Raw genomic sequence first — 24,133 nt, 5'->3', positions numbered from 1 at the left:
TTGGCAAGTTAAATTGTATCTTAACAACAAAAAAACAAGAGCTCTTGGGAAGTACCCACACCCGCCTGCCATCTACTAACAGACGGGTGGGGTAGTCCAAAGATGTCTCTGTGGTCTCCCTTCTTATACTCTTTAAGGCGGTTAGAAGTGCCTACGGTATCGTCATCTCACGCCATGTCTACCTCGTCACTTATGGTATGGTTCTCACATTTTACCATACATGGTGACGCCTTTTCCAGTAAATGTGGTACGTGAGCTAGGTGAAAGTTCATATCTCAGGCCAGGCGCTTGTCGTAAATTGGACGGGACAAGCAGAAAAATGTGTATTGTAAAGGGATTCTGTATATACATATATAAATCTGCACGTACTGTGTTGCCACATTCTTGCCTCAGCTTGACACATCTGTGGTGGCAACTTCCCTAAAAGTATATACCAGCCAAGGATGCAGTCTGCTGTATGTCGAAAGAACAGAGGGATGTTGAACTTTGAGATAGTGAACTTAGCACACAAGTAGGGTGGGGGCTCTTTAGTTTGGAACAGAAGGCCTCACAGATACAGGAGCTGGATATGATTTGGATCAGCCTGTTATACAGAAAAATGGCAGAACTATGGTCAATTTAACAAAGAGGCCTACATATTGAACAGAAGGGCCTACACAGGGGTATTATGCTGGCTGAGTGGTATTAGTGGCAGGGTATTAGTTATATGGAAAAATCGGTCCCTCTCTCACAGTGGTCCGCAACGTGCACTCACAAAGATTTTGGCACTCGGGGACAGGCGGGCTCTCAGCGGCAGCAACACGCGGCTGCGGCGGCCGGGGCTGGTGGTGGAGATGACTCTCGTCGTGCAGCTCCGTGGTAAGCTTTCAGCGGCAGCAGCTCTCTCCTAGCTGCGGCAGCCCACAGGACAAATCATAATGAGGCAAAGTTGACAAAGGAGCGGGCACTCAGCGGCAGCAGCTCTCTCTTAGCTGCGGTGGCCCACAGGACGAATCACGATGATGCACAGCTGACACAAGTGCGGGCACTCAGCAGCAGCAGCTCTCTCTTAGCTGCGGCGGCCAACAGGACAAAGGATGATCTGGACCAGGCCGACACAACGACGGGCACTCAGCGGCTACAGCTCTCTCTTAACTGCGGCGGCCCACTGGACAAAGGATGATCTCGATGAGGCTAGCACAACAGCGGGCACTCAGCGGCTACAGCTGTCCTTTAACTGCGGCGGCCTTCACAGATTCAGCGAAGGTTCCGAAGGTTCAATTAAGGTGGGCTCTTAGTGGCGGCAGCTCTCTCTTAACTGTGGCGGCCCACACAGAGTTAACCAGGGTTACCAGTCCGCGTTCTGCACTGTAGAACTAGAAGCTCCGGATTACTCGACGGAGGCCTCACCTGCAAGTAGAATCCCTCACACAGGAATTCAGACGGCTGACGGGGTGATGTCTAATGTCCCTGAGACTTCAGCAGAAGGCGCTGTCAATTCAGGCCCTCGGGTAGCCGGGTCAGTGGCACAGTGGACAAATGCATCCACTGTAGGGGCCTGTGTTCGACCTCATGGTCACAGGTTCTAATCCCGGTGGGTCCACTCAGCCTTTCATCCATCTGAGGTCGATAAAATGAGTACCATTGAGTTGGGTAACAATATACATCTGTTATTCAGCGCCTTGAGACCTTCGGGTGATACGTGCGCTATACAAAAGTACATGTTATGTTTTTATTTCAGCAAGCTTGGTGAAAGTTTCAAAGTCCTTTCCTCTGTTCACTCGGACAGAGTTTTGTCTTGACATCCAGAAGGAACACACTTGAAAAAAGTTTCAGCGCAGCCTTTTATACCTGATAAGTCTTTATTCTCTAAAGTCACAAATCACTGAATCCAGCGAGAACCAGTTCGGTGGGGTCGGGGAGCACTTGGTTTACGAGGTGACATCCTGCCCTTTGAGAATCAGGGGGTCTGCTATCAGACGCCCAGTGGGAGGTGGAGCCATCATTCACCTTGTCAGGCATGGCTCTGCTCAGATCAAAGAGTCACCCCTCCCCATGCTCTAAATGCCGATCTCTCTCTCCAGCCAGGTCTGACCCAGCTGGCCCTGTTGCTCCAAAACCAGATGGCCTATACACACACTAGCAAAGCCTACAGGAAAGCTTAGGCAAGAAAATACCTTGTTTCTAGAAGAGGCATTTTCGAACACGGGACATGCAAATGATCCTTACTAAAAGATGTATCTTAATGTCCTGAGCTTAAACATATCAAATTCGAATTTCCTATCAGGTTCCTGGGGGCAGGTAGGATTATGGAATGTAATACTCAGCCTGCCCATTCTGGCCTATGAGAACGGATAGCCTCACGATAGTAAACAGTGAAATGGAGGGTAACTCGCTATTAGAACATGCTACACAGACATACTTTAAAAGCTGCTTTGGTGGGTAGCGCAAATCAGCTCTGCAGGCCCACCAGCAGTATTTGGTCTACCAGCCCTGGGCACACACAGTGCATGTATACTAGGGACTGACAGGTAAACCAAACAAGCCAATTATGGTTATCCCAATTCATACAGTCATCTTTACACAGGGAGCATTCGCGCTGTGGCGCTGATTAGCAGTGGCACAGTGCCCAGAGCATCTAAATCCAGCTAACATAAAAGATAGGAAGCGAAAAGAGGAAGGGAGACCTGCGCCAATGATGCCAGGTCTAACACATATGTTTGCATTGAGCTATTCATCGTAAGTCCAACAGCCACTCCTGCTCCGAAGGCATGGTTGTTTGATTTCAGTGTCGGAGAATGCATACCTTGGCTGCAGCTAGGGATGTGGCCAACTACCTCTGAGCTTTTGAGGGGGGCAGGGTAAACCATTAACATTTGCATTGTTTTTCAGAGGGGCTAAATTTATAGATGAGGGGACTGAAACGGCACACACATTTGTCAGGTTATCCCATACGCTTTGCTGTGTGTCGCTTTACATACCCGTATAGGTCTATTGAATCATGTCCTTATATAGGCACAATTCGACTTGTCCTTATGTAGGCATAATATTCCAGTCCTTATTTAGGCATTGGCCATGCAGATCCAAATACAGGCATGGTCACCTACATCCGTCCATCCCACGTCACAACGAGTTCTTACAAACCAGACCCTTAAGCCGTTGGGATTTTCCCTGCTTGGATTATTGATTTCTCCAAGAACTCATCTATTATGCATGAACTACTATTCCTTAGAGGTTCATTCATGACATCTTCCTCTGCCCGACTTTACGTCAATGCTAGCATTCCTAGACACCTTCCAGGTATAAATATACCTTCACTTGCCCTGGCAAAGCACGACACGGCACAGCTTGGCTATATGGCTCGCCACGACAAGTCCTGAAGGAGTTTGAGTCCCTGCCTAATGCACTGAACAGACGCTGTCTTCCCTGCACGCAGAGATTCCAGCTTCCAGTGTTCCAACTCCCCTTGCGGGGTGTTAGAGTTTGAGATCTGGTAAGAGATTCCCATCTCTCTCATTCTAAGGTATGGAGCGGACTAGAACCTAAGGACATTCTTGGCATCTCATATAATATACTAACTTAAGCTTATACCAACTATAGCTTAAATCAGCACCTACCTCCTACCTCGCACTACATTCAAGTTAGGTACACTGGGGTAGAATTATTTAGAAGCACCAGATGAGTATCCACTATTAGCCTGTGTATTTATGTGCATGTATATAGATATAGGTAAAAGACAATGCTGTTGCAGTTTTACTTCTTCGTACTGCTGACGCTGTGCATATTATATCTTGCTTACTGTCTAATGATCGTGACAACTCATATCTCTAACTCGATAACTAAGACTGTTCAATAAATCCTTTTTTATTGAAAACGCCCGTCTTCCTATTTTCTGTGTAACTCTGAATAAACGAAGCATGCATGATTGACTGAGTGAAACTGTTATCTATTGTTTCCACGATTCTGAGACACGTTCCGATTCTGAAAGGAAACAAAGTTGTCATGTTTATACGGTTGTCTGAAACAATCCCTTCTTGTTCATTCGAGAAGTTTCTTGTGACCTCTGAGTCAGCTGGCACACAAGTAATTAAGTTTAATATACTTGATAGGAGCATACTGACCTCAGTCCTATGCACAGAACTATAGTGTATATTATTCCAATGCGCAGAGCCTATAAGTGTGATAGGAACTACACTACAGCTTGTGCAAAATGGAACGCATCATATGTGTTGTGGTCACATCTCCAAAAGTCAGATCCAAATGGGATCTTCTTCTCCCCTAGCATTTTCTTGTGGTCCACCAGTAGAGATGACAAGTCCTAGTAGAGTAATTTCTCCATTCTAATTTCTTTCAGTGGATTTCTGCACTACTTTTATCTCTGCAGTGATCTTCTCTTCCTCATATGGTACACTGGTCATAGCAAGCAGTAAAGTGCTGGTGCTCCAGACTCCAGGGCAGGTGGCTTTGTTTTCTTTGGCTAATTGACTATCACCCAACAGGGAGACTAACAGGCCTTAGCTCCCAGTCCTGGTCAAGGGCAAAAACAATTCTTGAAGAGCTCCCTCACAAAACCCATCTGGCAGCTTGGCAGATGACAATTTATGGGGACTCAAACTCACTTTCTGAAATTCCATTTCCAGACACTAAACGTGATTTTGGGTCTGGGTCTTTGAAGTTCTGTGCTGGGTTTCTGGTTCTTTTGAAGTGCATACTTCTCCTCTGCCTCTTCATCTTGAGAAGTGTCTGTCACGCAGGAGAGACACCAAAGCTGATAGTCCCACAAAACAGGCCACAGGCGTGGCTAGAGATCACAAATATTAGAATGATATGTAGAGTAGCTTGAGATGCCCAAATGTGATGTATGACCATAGTTCTTGAAGTGACAATCTAGGCTTCCTCCCCACCTGAGATGTAAGCACTAATGGCCATGTCTGTTTGAGTCTGCCGGGCCCTGTAGATTGGAAGCAGTGTAATGCCACAACTATAAGTATGCTCGGGTGCCACTTCACTGAATAAAAGGTCTTCACTGCATCTTGCAAAGGGGGCAAGATTTTGAGCAGGCTGTCTCACGATTTCAAAAAGCAGTAGTATAATGTGCATTAAAGGTACAAATCCCACTTGGGATGTATTTCAAAGGGATTCACCTACTATAGACTACTTGGCAATATTTTATTCTGAGTTTTCATGACAGTGTTAAATGAGGGAGACCTATCTATAACTCTGACAGAGGAGCATATATTTCCTCTCATTATCTAGTAGCACAATGGTGGTGTATTTAGGGTCCAGTGTGCAGACGGACTCTGCTGCTTTGAAGGCATTGTAGAGATTATTGGATATACATGCTTTCCAAGCTTTGTAGAATACACCAGGGAAGCCATCTTCCTCAGGTAACTTACAAGCGGAAAGATCCAATATGGCTTTTGTGATCTTGCCCCTCGAGATCCGCATACCAAGCAGGGCTCCACCTTCATCTCAAAGGTCTTGCAATTACTGACATTATACAAATCAATCTTCTAAAGGGGAGGTCTGTGCCTTTGGTGCTGTATAGTTCATTGAAATAGGATACAAACCCCTTGGCTATTTCTATAGAATTGGTATGTTAGAGTTTATGTTTTTCTCAGAAGGTGGCTATGGACAAATATGCTTCTCTTTGGTATATTGGACTGCAGGTGATCTGCTTGCTTTTTATTGATGCTCCTAGTGTCATTGTTTAAGTTGTCCTGAAGCTCTCTCTGTTTGTTCCTTGAAAACTGTATTCAAGTTAAATTTTGCATAGGGGTGTAGTGGAGGCGGGATTTTATGTGCACACATTGCTATGTTAGCATAAGCGTTTTAAAAGTAAAACGCCATCTTGCCACTTTGCTGCTTTTGCACACGACACTGCAGGTAGCTGTTATTACAAGTAAAACTGCTTGCTTGCTTTTTCTTCACATGAGAACCGTCTGTTGTTCACATCCCTAGATGTGCACTGCGACCTTAGTCTGAACACTGTGTGCAGAAACCGTCAAGGTCAAATAACAATGTATGCTGTTGAATTCAGGTTGATCGGCCCACGCTCTAGACACAACATGCACACAGCTGCAAATATCTGAAACTCAGTGCCTTTAATATTGCATTTGCATGCATGATTCAGACACTTGGAGAAAACTTTTCCAGACACAGAGAGCATAGCTGATCCTGTGATGTGATTCACCTAAGCTGATCTTTGAGGTATGGGGTTCCCCATTCAAACCTAGAGACCTTCTGTTAGTTTATAAAACTAGCCAAGGGAGGGTGGTTCACAAAGTATTATAGGACTTGTTTTCCACTATCATTTTTAATATGATTTCTCCCTTCATTTTCTATCGTATTGTAACAATGCTGATTTTTTTTATTTTTAATCATTTGCCTGCTTGTATTTGCCAAAGTACTGCACCTTAGAGCACGTAGTTCAAAATAAACATTTTAAACTTTTTCGTGTCTCTGATTACTCTTGTTGTGGACTGATATGAGAATAATAACGAAAAGGTGTTTCTGATTCCCACCATTCCTGAGAGTACTCTAAGTCGCTTGTTCTGGGTTGTCTAATCATTGGTAGCTTCGAGATGATATGGAGAACGAATGAGACACTGATGCTAGTCGGATAGGGGTTCTGGGTACTGAGGTGAGTTTTTTGGTACACCACAATTCACTGAGGTCCTGGTTTCCTGTGCATAGTTCTGTGCATGAGCAGAATCCCCACAACAGGGGAAGAGGTGCTGAGTCCCAGCCTGTAGATAGATATTGCTCAGGACTTGGTCACCCATCAAGTCAGTAAACACAGCTCTGTTACTTTGACTATACATATCAGGATGTCCAGGCCTGTCTACGATGGGGTTGGGAGCAATGTTGTATAGAAGTCGCATGGGCTTCAAAGGGTGGTGTGCAATCTCCAGTAGATATCCAGAGCCTTAAGGGCATCAACAAGGCTCTGAGGCACACCAAGTGCACTGAAGCACTGATGGGTCCAGTTGCTTCATCTCCCTCTTGTGTGTCCCCACTAGCAGATGCTCCTTCTACACAGTGTGCGTGTCTGAGTGCTCACAGGTCGAGGGAATTTCCACTTATGAATCTGTCATGGTTGTCAACAGCTGCAGAGTTCGGTGTCTCACCCTCCAGTGTCCCCAGTCTGCAGTCCAGGTTGCTTGGAGCCTCCAATGTGGGTACCATTAGAGTGGTGGTGCCATAAAGTGGCAAACAAGGTCTCTGTGCCAGCACTGGACCACGGAGCTCTAGCAACTGGTGGCCGTCTTGGTTACTGCCTAGTTCCACCTCCTCTAAATTCACATACTTCATAACCCAGAGAATGAGCATTTCAAGTGGTAGACAGAGGTCTATTGGAGATTTGAGAGGAGTGCACGATGACAGAATGTCCTGTATTTGTGTGGACACTTCGGACAAATCAGAAAATGACAGGACATTGGTAACTGATCTATTATTTGAGGACCAAGGTGGGAGGATGCCAAGTTTACGGCTTTTAGAAATTGGGGGTTATCTTACTAGCTCCAAAATGTCCAAGCCTGAATCCATGAGCATGGATGTGGAAATGTGAATATAAGGTCAATAGAAGTCTCAGCATGCTGCATGGAATGTGCTCTGCCTTCAGGCAGGGGAGCAAGTGTCTGCTTGTGTAAGTGCCAACAGATGGGGCTAAAATGGTTCTTGGATCATGCAAGCCCACTCAAACCTAAAAGCAACTCTCTATGTTGCAGCCCAGTATGAAATGTTAGAGTGAACGAATGGTCTGTCTGATTCTGCAGAGTACCCAAACAGGAGATCAATATTTCTCTCTTCCAATGATTTTCAATGATCTGAAACTTGCAGCGAACGTTAAAGTTCTTCCAGAGTAGAGGACTTTAGTACTCATATAATAATTGCGGACACTGGGGAATTCATGAAGCTTTGTCAATTTGCTCATCAGGTCTTTCTGGTGATTGAGAATAATGAACACTTTTTTGTCTCCACAGTAAACCACAATAGATTTGACCCCACCAGCTCCTCCACCAATGAAAATCTTGCAATTCATTATGGCAAAGGGAGCATGGCTGTGGTCCTTGGATATGACACTGTCCAGGTAAGAACAGACAAAGGAATATGACCGGCTAGGAAAAACTAATTATGGAGATAATATTATATGACCAAAGTATAGTATTATAGGATCCTCCCTGTCCCTTTTGAAATGGAATATCTAGTGCAAAAGTACAATCAAATAAACTTGTATTCATTCATGGAACAGCGGTGGCTGCATAGGGAGATTGAGATGATATCTCTACTGAGATAAGTGTCTGCTGGTGGGTGGTGTTGAAGCTGTAATGCACAAAGTATTTGCCAGAATAAAGGTGTGCTGTGATCAAGTTGTTATCTGTGGTCTCACAATGCAGACAGATGGGATGCCTCGGAACACCTCTCTGCAACGCAGTTTTGTGGTGCTTACTGGAGGTACCTGGTGGGCTAATTGGCCCCCAGGGTCCCTCAGGATTGAAGTGGACTTAATCCCCCAATTTGTAATGCACCAGGGGGTGTGTTTGTACACTTGTTATATCAGGCCCCACCCCCTCCCTGCACCACTGTGCATACGTGCCCCTGGCGCATTGTAAGTTGGGGGATTAAGTCCCCTTCAATCCTAAGGGTCCCTGGGGGCCAACAAGCCCACCAGGTACCTCCAGTAAGCAACACAGAGCTGTGTTGCAGAGTGGTATAAAAAGGGACGTTGCCTCAGACCACCTCTCTGCAACGCAGCTCTGTGGCACAAACTGGAGGTACCTGGTGGGCTAGTTGGCCCCCAGGACCCTCCAGATTCAAGGGGACTTAATAGGTATGTTATAGTTAGAAATCAGCATTTAAAAACCTTAGAAATTCAGTGAAAAAACATAGGTTTTAGGGACGTTATTGTTATAAATTAGCATTTAAAAAACCTTCGAAATAAACTGAAGAAACCATAGGTTTCAGGGACGTTATAGTTAGAAATTAGCATTTCAAGAACGTTAGAATGTAAAATGTGATGCCATCAGCAGTGCATTGCGGGGGCGCGAGTTATAGTTAGCTTCTCTGGTTTTGTACAGTTTTTTTAAAAAAAAACAGTGGTCCCCCCTTACTGAGAACATAAAACTCCAGAACACAATTTTGACCCTTCCTCAAATGAGCTTCAAATCACCTCCAAATCTAAGGGACTCTTTGGCTCCCTCTTTTCTGGATGAACCAAAAACAAGAGCTACGTTCCTGCAGCCACTAAGTGGCTTTCATACTTGATGCAACTGCTCAATTTGTATACTGTGCCCCCAGGCACAGTAGCCCTAGAGGGTAAAGTACGTGCTGGCAGTTCTTGGAGATGGATCCAATATTTTGAAAATAAAAGTGGAGCAATGAACATAATGGCATGAGTTTGTCTGATAACTAATGGGCAAACACTATTACGCTCTGTTGAACTGATATTGAATGGGGAAATCAAGGGTCTATACCCTATTGTAGTGAACACCCGCCCCAAAGAAGGGATTCTATCTGTAGGAAGGTGGAATCTAACTATATGGTCTCTGTAAAATGGTTTCCATGTACACTAGGTACATATCTAATTGGATTCTGGAGTGCCTTATAAGCCCCTAGTATATGGTATACTATGTACTTAGGGCATAGGTACCTCAGAGGCCTACCAGGGGCTGCAGCATATATTATGCCACCCCTGGGAAGCACAACAAAATGGCACCACAGGTCTACTACTGCAGCCTGGGTAAGGGTGTGATTGCACCCCTTACTCTGGTATAGGCTACCTATATCACTACCCTATACAGACACATATAAACCTATAAGCCACTCCTATGGCAGGCCTTGACAATCCTGAAGGCAGAGTGCTTGGTTTTATGTGAAAGAGTGCCCAAGCATGAGCTGAGCCCCTCTGCAGCTTTCGGAAATACTTCTTTATGGCTGTTCTGTGAAACAGCCATACCATATACTCTTAAGTGCATTATAACCTCGCGGTAAATGCTAACTTTGGGTTGGCTGCATCAAAACATGTTGTGTTTGTTGTCAAACGCTTTGGAATACTACCGCCCCCCGCCAGTTGTGGCGGCGGGGGTAGCATTCAATCCTTCTAGAGGGAGAGACATGTTCACACTGGCTAAACCGGTAGGACTTTCCTGAGCCCTGGCATCACAACATGGATGCCTCTGCCACAGACACGGGTCTGGCCTCCTGCTGCTGACTGAAACTCCAGCAGGGGAGGCCTGGACAATAGGTTTCCTGTCGAAGGGAGGTGTGACCACCTCCCCAGACAGGCTGATGTGTATTGGGGCTGGGCGGGAGCACTCTCTGGTGCTTTGAAGTCCTGCACTGGGGGCACGTTTGCTGTCCCTGTGCATGGAACAGTTCAAACGGGTTGCAGGGGCTACCTGCCCCTGCTCTGGTGCAAAACTGGACAAAGGAAATGGGTGTAACCACCCCTCTTTCCAGGCCCACCCATAGGTGGGGCCTTAGAGTTAGTCCATCCCCTAAACTTACTATAAGTATAGGAATCCAGTCCCTTGGACTTTAGATTACCCTGGACGAAACTCTGCAACGTACACCTTGGACCTTCGACGTTCTATCCTGACTAGAAGACTGAAGAGATCTCCCTTGGGGTCAAGGAGTCACTCCCCTGCTTGGCAAGCACCAAAGAAGCAACTGACCGGTCTGCATTGCTGAAGATCCCGCCGGACACTGAAGTTTTTGCATCACCAGATGTGGATTTCCAGACTTCCCCGAGGCTGTCCTGAGTCCACAGCAACGCTGAGGCCCGTGGCTATCGTGGGTGACGTGGAACCGTGACCCCTGGACACCGTGAATTTTTGCAGAAACACTATCTTCCTGGTCCTCCTTGAAGTTGTGCTTTGGGCTCCGAGTAGCCCCAGCCTTGAGCACCTCCTGCACCGAAGATTGTTGGCCTCCACTCCACGAGTGACCCGTGGGCCAGCTTCAAGTGTGACCGCTTGAGGCTCCTTCAAGATCACTAGCCCGTTGGCTAACAGGTCCCCACGAAGACAACACCTTTTCTGATTGGGTGTTCCTGCTTACTGCAGATGTATCCTTACTTACCTTTGCTGGGTGAGTCCCTCAGACCTTGCTGGTCTGCATTGCAGTCCTTTCTCTAAATTCCTGTGACTTGCCGTTGCCAAGGCTTGTTGGGTCCATTCTGGTCAGCGACACCGCAGCACTCGACAGACTTTGTGGCACAACTCAAATCCGGCTCATGGACTTTGTTGACGCCTCCTAGACCAGGTGGCTGAAGAGTCAAGACACCCATCAACTCACCTGAAGCACCCAACATCTGTGGGCATTGGTCCATATTGCCCCAGGTCACTGGCAAGTGACCCAGACTCTGTCACCTCTGCTTTCATGATCCTTACATCCCAGATCCAGGCTTGGATCTCTCCGGACACTTCTCCTCTTCATGGGAGCAGCAGTTCTTTGCAGGCTTCCTTTGAAATCGACGACGCGACCCGACACCAAAAGACACCTATGCACCTGGCTTCCCAGGGTGAGGTAACTCGAGTACTCCGGTGCTCTCGTGGGTGCTAGCCCTAGAACTTCTTAAGTCCAAATGGGCTTGGTCCTGACTCGATTAGAAGTGTCACAAATCTTTAAAATTCCAACCGCGACATTGCCCATAGAAGATAATAAGAACCCGCGGTTGTGTTTACACACTGCTACAGTCCCCGTGGGTCCCCTGTGTCACTACCTTGGGTGCTTCCTTGGGGTCCCAGCGATTCTAGAGGCAGTAGGCCTAGTGCCTATTCCAGTCGTGGTTCTTATACCACTTTTTTGGTATATGGTTTGGTACGCCCTTAGGGCCCAAACGTGTATTTGTGCTTTTACTGATGCTTGCTCACTTGTAAACTAAGTACTACGAACTCCAGGCTCATATAGAGACTAGAGGGGTGTGTTTTATCCTAAATACATATATTTTGAATATATACCTGGTGTGGTTGTCTTTTCATTTGATCATTCAAGAGATTATAGACTGGTAAAACAAGCTGCTTTACATTTCTTCAAAACTTAGCCTGATGGCTGCTCTCCATAGCTACCCCTAGGATAGCTTTCACATAAGGTTGTCTTTAACCATTCACCATAAGGGGTTGTTTGGATTGACACAAGGTGCCCACTAGAACTAGTGGACAGCATATATCAGGCCACCTTCTCACATTGGTGTGCAGCGTGTGAGATTCCATCTTGCCATTGTTTTACCAGATAATCTCAATTGAATAGATCAACTGAAAACCACTAAAGGTACCTAAGGTACATATAATATCAAGTTTAGCTACAGTAAGTTCTATTGAAGTTAGAGTTGTGTGTTAAGGAATAACACACCCTTTCTACAACTCAAGAGAGTTTATTAGGTCACACTAGTGTAGGTAGTGCAATACACCACACCACATTAGTAATGGCTAACCAGCCAGGAACTAATGGGTCCCTACCAGGAACCAGTGAGCTCCTTCCCTATAAATATGAGGATCTCACCATTGCTCAGCTTAGGGCCTTATGTTCCATTAGGAAGCTGAAGACAGGCAAAAGTCCATCCACCCAGCATCTCATAAAGATACTGAAACTGGATGATATCACAGGGCCTAGTGGGCCTGATGATTTAGACAGTGTGGGTGGGGCAGCACCTGAAGGTGGGTCTAGGGGTGGAAACTCCCCTGACCCTAACTCTAATGCTGACCAGACTGGTGACAATGACCAGACTCTGGTGAATACAGACCACCAGGATGAGGATGAGGAGGATGACAATATTGCCACATCCTTTATTCCTCCTGGTAGGCCTGACAACAGGGCTAGAAAGGACAGATCTCTGTCAAGGGGATCTATCCAGTCTAACTCCGCTAAAGGAGCCTCTGTTTCTTCTCACAGAGGGAGGGAAACCTCCCAGGAGAGGAGAGAGAGACTGCTGAAGTATGAGCAAGACAAGTTCAACCTCAGAAAGCAGCAGATGGCCTTAGATAGGGAAGCCCTGGAGCTCTACAGAGCTAGTAAAAAGGAGGGACTAGAGTCCCTTGGTGGCAGCAATTTCCCCAGAGATAGGGAGAGGTCTTATGACCATAGAAACCTAAGTAAGATTGTCCTTCCCTACCAGAGCTACCAGAGTGGGGATGACATCCACAAATGGAAAACTGTCTTGGAGAAGGCCTGTAAAGTACTGAAGGTTCCTCAAGGTCAGTGGGTAGCAATCTTATGGCTCTCCTTTGCAGACAAAGGTAGAGACAAGCTCCTCACTGTAAGAGAAGAGGATGCTGATGATTACAAAGCCTTGAAGAGTGCTCTGATTGATGGGTTTGGCCTAACCACTGAACAGTATAGGTTGCAGTTCAGAGACACCCAAAAAGCTCAGACTCAAGACTGGGTAGACTTTGTTGATTGTGCTACTAAGGCTCTGGAAGGTTGGATGCATGGCAGCAAAGTACAGGACTTCACAGGATTGTACAATTTGATTATGAGGGAGCAGATCCTTAGTAATTGTCAAAACCAGCGTTTACACCAGTGCCTTGTGGACTCTGATCTGACCTCTCCCCAAGAATTGGGAAAGAAGGCAGACAAATGGGACAGATCCAGGGAAAGGCCTAAGAATCAGGGTGGTGACCAAAAGAAAGATTCTACCAAGCCCCAAGAGAAAGGTGGGGACAAATCTAAAGATAAGTACACTACAGGGCCCCAAAAGTCCTCTTCTGGGGGTGGGTCCCTTACTCCTTCCTCGCCTGAAAAGAAACCATATTGCCATGTTTGTAAAAAGCCTGGGCACTGGAAAACTGATCCCAGTTGCCCCAGGATTGGCAATAAAGAAAATATTCCTCCAACAAATACTACCATTCCTCCTGGTACTACTAGTAGTAATCCCCCAGGTGGTAGTATTGCACCCAAAAAGTTAGGTGCTTTTGCAAGTGGAACAGAGGTAGGCCCCAATTTAGGAAGGGCCTCCTCACCTGACTCCTCTGATTTTGATGTTAGCATGGGATTTGCCACTTTTACCACAGGCCCCAATGCATTGGGCAGGTACAGATTGGAGCCACTGATTAATGGTCAGAAAGCTGTGGCCTTCAGGGACACAGGGGCTAGCGTCACCATGGTGACAGGGAGACTAGTCCCCCCTCAGCAGCTTTTACCTGAGTTTAAATACCAGGTGACCAACATTGATGGTGTCAGAACAGATCACCCCATGGCCATAGTCAATCTCAGCTGGGGAGGGGTCACAGGCCCAAAAAGAGTGGCAGTGTCCCCAAACTTGCCTGTAGATTGCCTGATGGGCAATGATCTGGAAATTTCAGCCTGGGCTGAAGTTGAACACCAAACTCATCTAAGAATGCTGGGCATCCCTGAAAGAGTTAGTGGGGCTGTGATGGCCACAGCCCAAACCCAGAAAATGTTTGGAGTGATGGAGCCTGAAATAATGGCACACTCTCCTCCACAAGAGAGCCCAAGGGTTGAAGAAAAGTCTTCTTCCCCCCAGACAATAGGTAACGGTCAGCCTCCTCAGGGAGCTGATCCTACCCCTTGTGAAGGAACTGCCCCAGAGGTAGTCAGGCCTGGCCTGGCGACACCCCTGATGGCAGTGGAACCTTCCAAGGTGGTACCCCGTCTGGAGCAGGTAATCTGCCCCTCTCTACCCTGCCTCAGTCAGCCCAGGGCTGCAGAGGTCAGGAAGGTCAGTGGACCCCACAGGGCCCCCTGTCCAGAGGAACTCCCCCCATCAGCAGATTAGGGGCACCCAGTCTAGTAGCTCTAGCCAGGTAAAAATTCCTCAACACACTGAGGGATCCCCATTACCATTGTGTAGGGACCACCCCCAACAGGACTCTGTTGGGCAAGGGCAAACATGGGGCCCCAAGGTTCCAAACCTGCCCAGCCCCTCCAGTGTTCCATCCAAAGGGACCCAGCCCCAGCTGTAGGCAGCCAAAGGTTGACCCTTAGAGCAAAGTACAACTAAATCATGGAAAGAGAGGCATATATGGTGACAAGTGACCTGAGGAAGGGGGGGCCAACTTTATTAGGGCCTCACTTCTCTATTCAGACACCTCTCCAGCCTCCTACTTTGCCAAAACACACCACAGGTAGTAATTCCCCATGGTGGAGATCCTCTAATGCCCTTAGGGTGAGGAATAGCTTAGTGGACCATAAGACAGGGGGCAACCATGCTAGTGCAGATGCTTCCTTATATGGCCACTTAGTCAATAAAGGCTCAACTGGCCAAGGTTAGCCTTATCGACTCTCGTGGGGGGGGGGGGGGTATGTAGGAAGGTGAAATCTGACTATTTGGCTGCCCCCACTTTTGCCTGGTGTTTTGCTAGTTTATGACTTAGTTGGATTGGGATCCTGCTATTCAGGGCCCCAGTCTATCAGCTTTCGCTGTAAAATGGTTTCCATGTACATTAGGTTCATCTCTAATTGGAATCTGGAGTGCCTTATAAGCCCCTAGTATATGGTATACTATGTACCTAGGGCATAGGTACCTCAGAGGCCTTCCAGGGGCTGCAGCATATATCATGTCACCTCTGGGAAGCACCTCAAAATGGCACCACAGGTCTACTATTGGGGTGCCGCTCGTAGTCGAGAACTGTGGCTGTTGGTGAACGCTGAGGAGACACCACGGAGGAGTGATTGGAATCCCTTTTTAATGGAGTTTTAATTGGAGCTTTTAAAAGACTGGAAGAAGAGTTCCCCTAGCGCTATATACTTTGGAACTGAATATCCGTCCCGGGACTGCGAGGCCCAGGCTGCCCTGCAACGCAAATCCGCAGCGCACCTGGTGCCTCTTCCCGTCCCCTCCCCCTCAGGTTATATATCTAACACTGACTCCCGCGTACGCGGGACGCGAGCGGGGCGCAGACCGGGGCTAAGCCCGGGCAAAGGGCGGGCCGTCTGTGGCCGTCCGAGGACGATTGAGGACGGGCCGGGCCACCCCCTTAACTATTTTTTAGACTTGCCAATTGTGTATTCCTAAATTTGTTGTCATACCCTATCATACGGTCATTGTCGATATTTCATCTAGGGTTTCCTTTTACCACGGTCTGTGAAAATGTCCTCAGGCTCTGGGAAATCCCGCACCCTATTGGTAAATACATCTAAAGGCCTGGTAACTAACCGGCACTATTGATCATTTCTTTAAACGCGTGACTACAGTTTTGGAAAAGGAGATTGCGGACACAGAGAAGCGACTCTCACTAGATTTGTTAACGGGTAAACGATCTTCCTTGGGTAGAATTGGGAATGCTCTTTCCCCTGGGGTGGCAGCGAAGGAGATAAGTGTTCCTGGTTCTTACTCCATGCTTGAACGGGAAGGAATGAATACTGAAACTAACTGCTCTCCTGCGATCCTTAACCCTGTTCATACATCGAGTTCAACCATTTCCGGCCTATCAGACTCGCCGAACTTGGACATATCGTCCCCATTGAGATTAGGGCCTTCTGACCCCAGGCCTAACATAAGAAAGAGGCGAGGTTCCCCCATCATATCATCTAGGACAAAAAAGGAGAAAGCAAAATCGCAACCTAAAAAGTTGACATCCTTAGAGTCCACGGAAATAACTAACCCACCTGTAATTACTACTACTACAGGGTTTGCATCTGGTCAGGATTTTGTGGGTGAACTACTTAATAAAATGGAGATCATGGTTAAGTCCCTACTACTTCCTCTCTTAGAGAGGACTAGACTAATGACCCTGCACCTTGATGATCTGGGTAAACAGCAGCAAGAGAATAATGTAGTCTTAACCGAATTAGCTAGGGCTCAGAGAAAAAACATCCCGCTTGACTCAGATGCTCCTCCCATCCGGCCCTTACAACAACCATCAACCAGTGGCATCGTCACGAATAGTCACATTGTTTTGGGTAAAAAATCCCTGGGAAAGTCATCCAAAGAAATTAAAGGCAAAGGTGCCATTAACTCCTGTGGTAAAGAATCAGGAAGACAAATAAAGATGGCTGATAACACTAAAATCGATGAGACTGGAAACGTTGAAAAAGTAGTAGGGAAAAAAACCCCTATGGTTACTAATAATATCTCTGTAAAAAATAGACAGGAGAACGGAAATGGTGAGGATCCTAATCAGCCACTCTCCACCCTCCTGAGTAGAAGAGTGGATTTACCCCCAGAATCAGCACCATATACTATCATTATGACGGGAGTACCACAACTCCCAGAAGGAACAAGGGAGGACTATTATGCCCTAAGAAACAAAACTAAATATTGGTTGAAACAAAACAGACCCCTCCCAGCGCACATAAATGGAGAAATTTTTATGGTAAGACGCACGTCTTGGGTGGGATCAAGACCAAAAGACAGGAAGGGGGATGTCATAATTATAAATTTTAGGGATCACAGAGCAGTCAGATATATTGGTGACTGGTACGAAGCTAGAGGGGGGGACGGTATTCTTACCCATTATGTTAACTATTTTTATCCACAAGAATTGATTTCCCAATTAAAACCGATTCCTGTAAAAGACCATCTTTTAGGTTGGAAGGAACTCAATTATCAACCTTCTCTTCCTCACCCTTGCAACTACATCCCCAATCCTCCTCTTTTCAGGGGACCACAGAACAATGCCCACTATTATCATCAAAGGCCCATTGCACCACCCCACAAAGTAAATTCCTATCCTTATCAGGACTATAGCGTGCCCACTTCTAACCACTTTCTCCCACTTTTTGACCTGGAAAGTGTAGACTGACTCATCGAAGTTGAGTCCCCGCTTCAAAAATCCATTTCTCCAGAACCCAACACGCCCAAAGAGGCAGCTAACTCGAGCGTAGACACAGAAAGGCAAGAAATTGAAAACAGTAATTACTTACAATTGCCTAATTTGCCTCTCATTGGAGGAGCAGATATTACTGTTCACGGCAATAGTTCCCGTAGCGGATCCTTAGATTCGGGAAATTGTCCCCTGGGAGTCCGGGAGACCTTACCCGTAGAAGAAATAGTCAGTGTTAATAAAGTTTGCGATCCTAGAAAGGACGCTTTAACACTACAAATTATGTCCTGGAACATAGCGGGTTTACGCACGAAAATAATGGATGGAAGTGCAATGGACTTTCTGCAGGACTATCATGTGATAGCCCTGCAGGAGACATGGACCACCAAAGAAATGCATATGACAGGTTATAAAACATATTTCTCTCCAGCAGTTGCAGGCTCATATGGCAGGGCTAAGGGTGGCCTAACGATATATATAAAAAACACTATACCAGGACTAGAAGTCAAGGAACTTAGCTTACAGCCTAACTACCAGATCCTGAGGTTATCGTTTCCAAAGAAAAAGACTATCTTCCTGGTCAATACCTATGATAATCTGCCCGATACTGAGAGAGTAAATACCTTCGGGGTCCTTCGGAACAAGCTTTCCTCTCTCCAAAAGAAAATGCAAGGGTCAGAGGCCCCAAATATTGTTTGGGGAGGCGATTTTAACCATCATCCTTGTGCCGTGGAAAATAGTAAGATCTGCGGCATAGTGGACGAAACAGAAATCTATACCACCCATTTCAGTCATTCTAGGGTAGGTGATTTCTTAAATGAGCTTCTGTCAGAACTAGGATTAGTGATATTAAATAAAACGGATATTAGCACTGGACAATTACAGCCAACCTACGTGGGCAGGGGATGGGAGTCAACGATTGATTATATACTGGTCTCAGTCGCCCTTGCGAGTAAGGCGCATGAATTCAGATTAATCGTTAACACGTTAAGCGATCATGTTGCCCTGGTTTTTGATCTAGTGGTGGATTTGGGAAATTTAACCCCTCATCTGCTGATGACTGCACTTGCACAGAATAATTTAACCTTAACAAAAATCAATGGCTACGCCATAGGTTGGGGCAAGATAGAGCCAGCAGACTTAACAAAGAAGGTGGTACTTGCGGTACTCCCCGCTGTAATGAAGTGTCTAGAGGAGGATATAGGCGAGGAGGAAGTTCTGAAAAACTTCAGCAAAATCTTGGAGAAAGTAAACGATTGTTTAAAACACAAGAAGAAAGGGAGTAAGGGTGGGAGGAAAGGATGGTTTAATCGAGACTGCACCTTGGCTCATAAAGCTTTAAAAAAATCCCTGACGAACTCCGTTAGAGACAAAGAGGAGATTCGTTCCCTAAGAAGGTCCTATAGATTAGCCTGTAAAATAAGAAAACAGGAAATAAAAAAAGCACTTTGGGATCAATTATATGAGTCCGCCAGGAATAAAAATAGTGCGGAGTTTTGGAAGGTGGTGAAGACACCCTTTCTGGTAGATGTAAATGACCAGCCAACAATAGAAGTAACAATAGAAGGCCCAGCATGGGTTAATCATTTCTCCAAAGTCTTCGGTAAATTACCAGGAGCTGAATTACCAGAGGAGATTAATCAGAATTCACAAGGTAATCGATTCCCTATACCTATAAATTTTGGAATTACTGAAGTCACAAATGCCGTTAAAATGAGTAAATGCGGAAAAGCTCCGGGTCCTGACGGCGTCCCAGTCGATTTTTTTAAATTTAATTTAGACCTGTGGGCTCCAATTTTAAAGAGGGTTTTTGATGCGGCTATGAAGTGTGGACTAATGGAAACCTGGACCCATTCGATCATGGTCCCTATTTTTAAGAAGGGAAACAGGGAGGAGGTGACCTGCTATCGCCCAATTTCATTACTGGACTCGCTTGGAAAAGTATTGGGGAGAGTCCTTCTCCAACGTTTACAGGAATGGGCTGATGATCAAAAAATACTATCCGATATCCAATATGGCTTCAGGGAGGGTTTTGGAACCACGGAACAGGCTCTGAACCTAGCCCTCATAATGGGAAAATATGTGTCGGCAAAGCAAGGAAGGCTCTATATGGTCTATGTTGACCTATCTGCAGCCTTCGACTGCGTTTCCCATTCAAAACTCTGGGCAGTCCTTACGGATATAGGTATCGACCCAACCCTTGTAAACCTCCTTCGTGCGTTATATTCTGATGCTTCTTCTAGGGTTCGTTTTGGAACACGGGGAGAATTATCAGAATCATTTAAGGTGGAGCGGGGTGTTAGACAGGGTTGTGTCCTGGCCCCCTTCTTGTTCTCCCTCTACACTAATGGTCTTGAGGTAGAGATGCTGAGGGGTTGCCAGGACCTCCCTCGAGTGAAAAATCGTCTAGTCCCCGCGCTCCTCTACGCGAACGATGCAGTGATTTTGGCACGCACCCCGCGGGAATTGCAAGAAGCACTGGGCAGATATGCTAGGTTTATGGGCAGGTTGGATCTAAAAATAAACATAAAAAAAACTTATGTAATGAGGGCAGGCAAGGGACAGAAAGGGGGGAGGACCATATCCCTTGATAAAGAGAGGTTAGAACAGACTTCCCAATACTCATATCTTGGGATAATGATAGATGATAAACTCAATTGGAAAGCGGCTATTGATGCTCGCAAACATCAACTATTGCGAGCAATAATCGCTCTCATAAAATTTTCTCAAAAGCTGGGAAAGAGACCACCTGTAGAGCTCCTCTGTATTTATAAAGCAAAGTGTCAATCCACCGAACTTTATGGACCGGGGTTGTAGGGGCACAAAAACACAACCTCACTACAGACAGCAGAAAATAAGTTTATGAGATTTCTCCTGATGGCATCCAAGCGTGTCTCTACTTATGCCTGCCACGCTGAGCTTGGAATGCCCCATATTGAGGATCTGGTAAAAATCCAACCCCTTATGTTGTGGCGACGTATTTGGACAGCAACAAAAAATTCACTTACGAAAGAGATAGTGACAGATTGTATGTCTCTGGAACATGTGAAAAAAATAGAATGGTTGTTATACGTAAAAAACCTCCTTACAGATCTGGGTTTAGATAAATATTATCTAAACCCCGAATCAATTGTTGAGATCTCAAAGAAAGATCTCAAAACAAAGGCTTTGTCTCACATGGAAGAACTCCGGTTGAGTAGGGAGATAAACAAACCATCTGTCCAACATTCCTTGGCAGTGATGACTACCTTGGACATGGAACCATACTTGACTTACGTCGAGCCTCAATTTGAGCGTTTCCTTCTAGTACGCTTTAGATTGAACTCTTTCCATAGGCTGGTAGCCTTTCCCAGAAGAAATAATTGGGATGACTCGTTAACGCCGTGCCCGTGTGATGAAATATCACAACAATCAACACTGCATACAGTCCTCTTCTGTAAGTACTACACTGCACATCGTAAATTATGGTTAAAACCCCTGCTGAGAGCCCTCGGTTTCAATAGATGCCGCCCCGCTATGCTTCATTTGCAATTTTTGAATAATGCTTCAATTTCAAAAACTGTTAGCACCTTCTTAAAGTGCATTTTTAAACACAGAGCAAACCTTGGATGAATTTAACTTGGAGGTGTATAGATTGGTGTATCACTATACTGCTATGTATCTGATATAGTTTGTATCTTGGAAACTGTTTTTACTGTATTTGTAAGTTTAATCTATGTGTATCTACTTTTATGGTTATTAATGATTATAACCGAATAAAGATTATTTACTTACTTACTTACTATTGCAGCCTGGGTAAGGGTGTGCTTGCACCCCTTACTGTGGTATAGGCTACCTATATCACTAACCTATACAGACACATATAAACCTATAATCCACTTCTATGGCAGGCCTTGACAATCCTGAAGGTAGAGTGCTTAGTTTTATTTGAGAGGGTGCCCAAGCATGAGCTGAGCCCCTCTGCAGCTTTCAGAAATACATCCTTATGGCTGTTCTGCGATACAGCCATACCATATACTCTTACGTGCATTATAGCCTCGCGGGATATGCTAACTTTGGGTTGGCTGCATCAAAACATGTTTTGTTTGGTGTCAAACGCTTTGGAATACTACCCCCCCCGCCAGTTGTGGCGGCGGGGGTAGCATTCCACCCTTCTAGAGGCAGAGACATGTTCACACTAAAACCGGTAGGACATTCCTGAGCCCTGGCATCACAAAAGGGATGCCTCTGCCACAGACACGGGTCTGGCCTCCTGCTGCTGACTGAAACTCCGGCAGGGGAGGCCTGGACAATAGGTTTCCTGTCGAAGGGAGGTGTGACCACCTCCCCAGACAGGCTGATGTGTATTGCGGCTGTGCGGGAGCACTCTCTGGTGCTTTGAAGTCCTGCACTGGGGGCACGTTTGCTGTCCCTGTGCATGGAACAGTTCAAACGGGTTGCAGGGGCTACCTGCCCCTGCTCTGGTGCAAAACTGGACAAAGGAAATGGGTGTAACCACCCCTCTTTCCAGGCCCACCCATAGGTGGGGCCTTAGAGTTAGTCCATCCCCTAAACTTACTATAAGTATAGGAATCCAGTCCCTAGGACTTTAGATTACCCTGGACGAAACTCTGCAATGTACATCCTGGACCTTTGACGTTCTATCCTGACCAGAAGACTGAAGAGATCTGTGACTCCCCTGTTTGGCAGGCACCAAAGAAGCAACTGACCGGTCTACATTGCTGAAGTTCGCGCCGGACGCCGAAGTCTTTGCATTACCAGAGGTGGATTTCCAGACTTCCCCGAGGCTACCCTGAGTCCACAGCAAAGCTGAGGCCCGTGGCTATCGTGGGTGACGTGGAACTGTGACCCCTGGACACCGTGAACTTTTGCAGCAACACTATCGTCCTTTTCTTCCTTGAAGTTGTGCTTTGGGCTCCCAGTAGCCCCAGCCCTGAGCACCTCCTGCACCGAAGATTGTTGGCCTCCACTCCACGAGTGACCCGTGGGCCAGCTTCAAGTGCAACAGCTTGAGGCTCCTTTGTGATCACTAGCCCGTTGGCTAGCAGGTCCCCACAAAGGCAACTCCTTTTCTGATTGGGCGTTCCTTGTTGCTCCAGATGTGCCCTGACTTACCCTTGCTGTGTGAGTCCCTCAGACCTTGCTGGTCTGCACCGCAGTCCTTTATCTGAATTCCTGTGACTTGCTGTTGCCAAGGCTTGTTGGGTCCATTCTGGTCGCCGACACTGCAGCACTCGACAGACTTTGTGGGACAGCTCGATTCCGTCTTGTGGACTTCGTCGACGCTTCCTGGACCTCGTGGCTGAAGAGTCAAGACACCCATCAACTCACCTGAAGCACCCGACATCTGTGGGCATTGGTCCATCCTGCCCTACGTCACTGGCAAGTGACCCAGACTCTGTCCCTTCTGCTTTCAGGTTCCTTACATCCCAGATCCAGACTTGGATCTCTCCGGACACTTCTCTTCACGGCAGCAGCAGTTGTTCGCAGGCTTCCATTGAAACTCGACAACGCGACCCGACACCAAAAGACACCTATGCACCCGGCTTCCCTGGGTGAAGTAACTTGAGTACTCCGGTACTCTGGTGGGTGCTAGCCCTAGAACTTTTTAAGTTCAAAAGGGTTTGGTCCTGACTCGAGTAGAAGTGTCCCTAATCTTTAAATTTCCAACCGCAACATTGCCCATAGAAGATAATAGGAACCTGCGGTTGTGTTTACACACTGCATACAGTCCCCGTGGGTCCCCTGTGTCACTACCTTTGGTGGTTCCTTGGGGTCCCAGCGATTCTAGAGGCAGTAGGCCTAGTGTCTATCCCAGTCGTGGTTCTTATACCACTTTTTTGGTATATAGTTTGGTACGCCCCTAGGGCCCAAACGTGTATTTGTGGTTTTACTGATGCTTGCTCACTTGTGAACTAAGTACTTCGAACTCCAGGCTCATAAAGAGACTAGAGGGGTGTGTTTTATCCTAAATACATATGTTTTGAATATATACCTGGTGTGGTTGTCTTTTCATTTGATCATTCAAGAGATTATAGACTGGTAAAACAAGCTGCTTTACATTTCTTCAAGACTTAGCCTGAAGGCTGCTCTCCATAGCTACCACTAGGATAGCTTTCATATAAGGTTGTCTTTAACCATTCACCATAAGGGGTTGTTTGGACTGGTGCAAGGTGCCCACTAGAACTAGTGGACAGCATATATCAGGCCACCTTCTCACACTATCTGGCATGTGGAGGGTGTCAGACCCCTTCCCAGTGTACTTGACACCAGCATCGGGTAGCGGAGGAGCCATTTAAGAGTCACTGAGACATTTGGAGCAGCGATCTCTTTCTTCTCTTTATTTGTCATAGGACATTATTAAACCAAGTCAACCAAATACATATCAAATATAAACAGAGTAACCCTAACATGGATACATGTGTCTG

The 24,133-nt window shown here is 46.4% G+C and overlaps 1 pseudogene; it reads left to right on the top strand.

Annotated features, from left to right (window-relative positions):
* LOC146806323 (pepsin A-like) overlaps positions 1-24,133 on the top strand; it is a 151,593-nt pseudogene that overhangs the window by 28,715 nt on the left and 98,745 nt on the right.

This window comes from Triturus cristatus, chromosome 8, assembly GCF_964204655.1.
Source record: "Triturus cristatus chromosome 8, aTriCri1.1, whole genome shotgun sequence".
NCBI lineage: Eukaryota > Metazoa > Chordata > Amphibia > Caudata > Salamandridae > Triturus > Triturus cristatus.
Note: the sequence above shows the minus strand (reverse complement) of the source record. Positions and strands in the feature narration are given on the sequence as shown.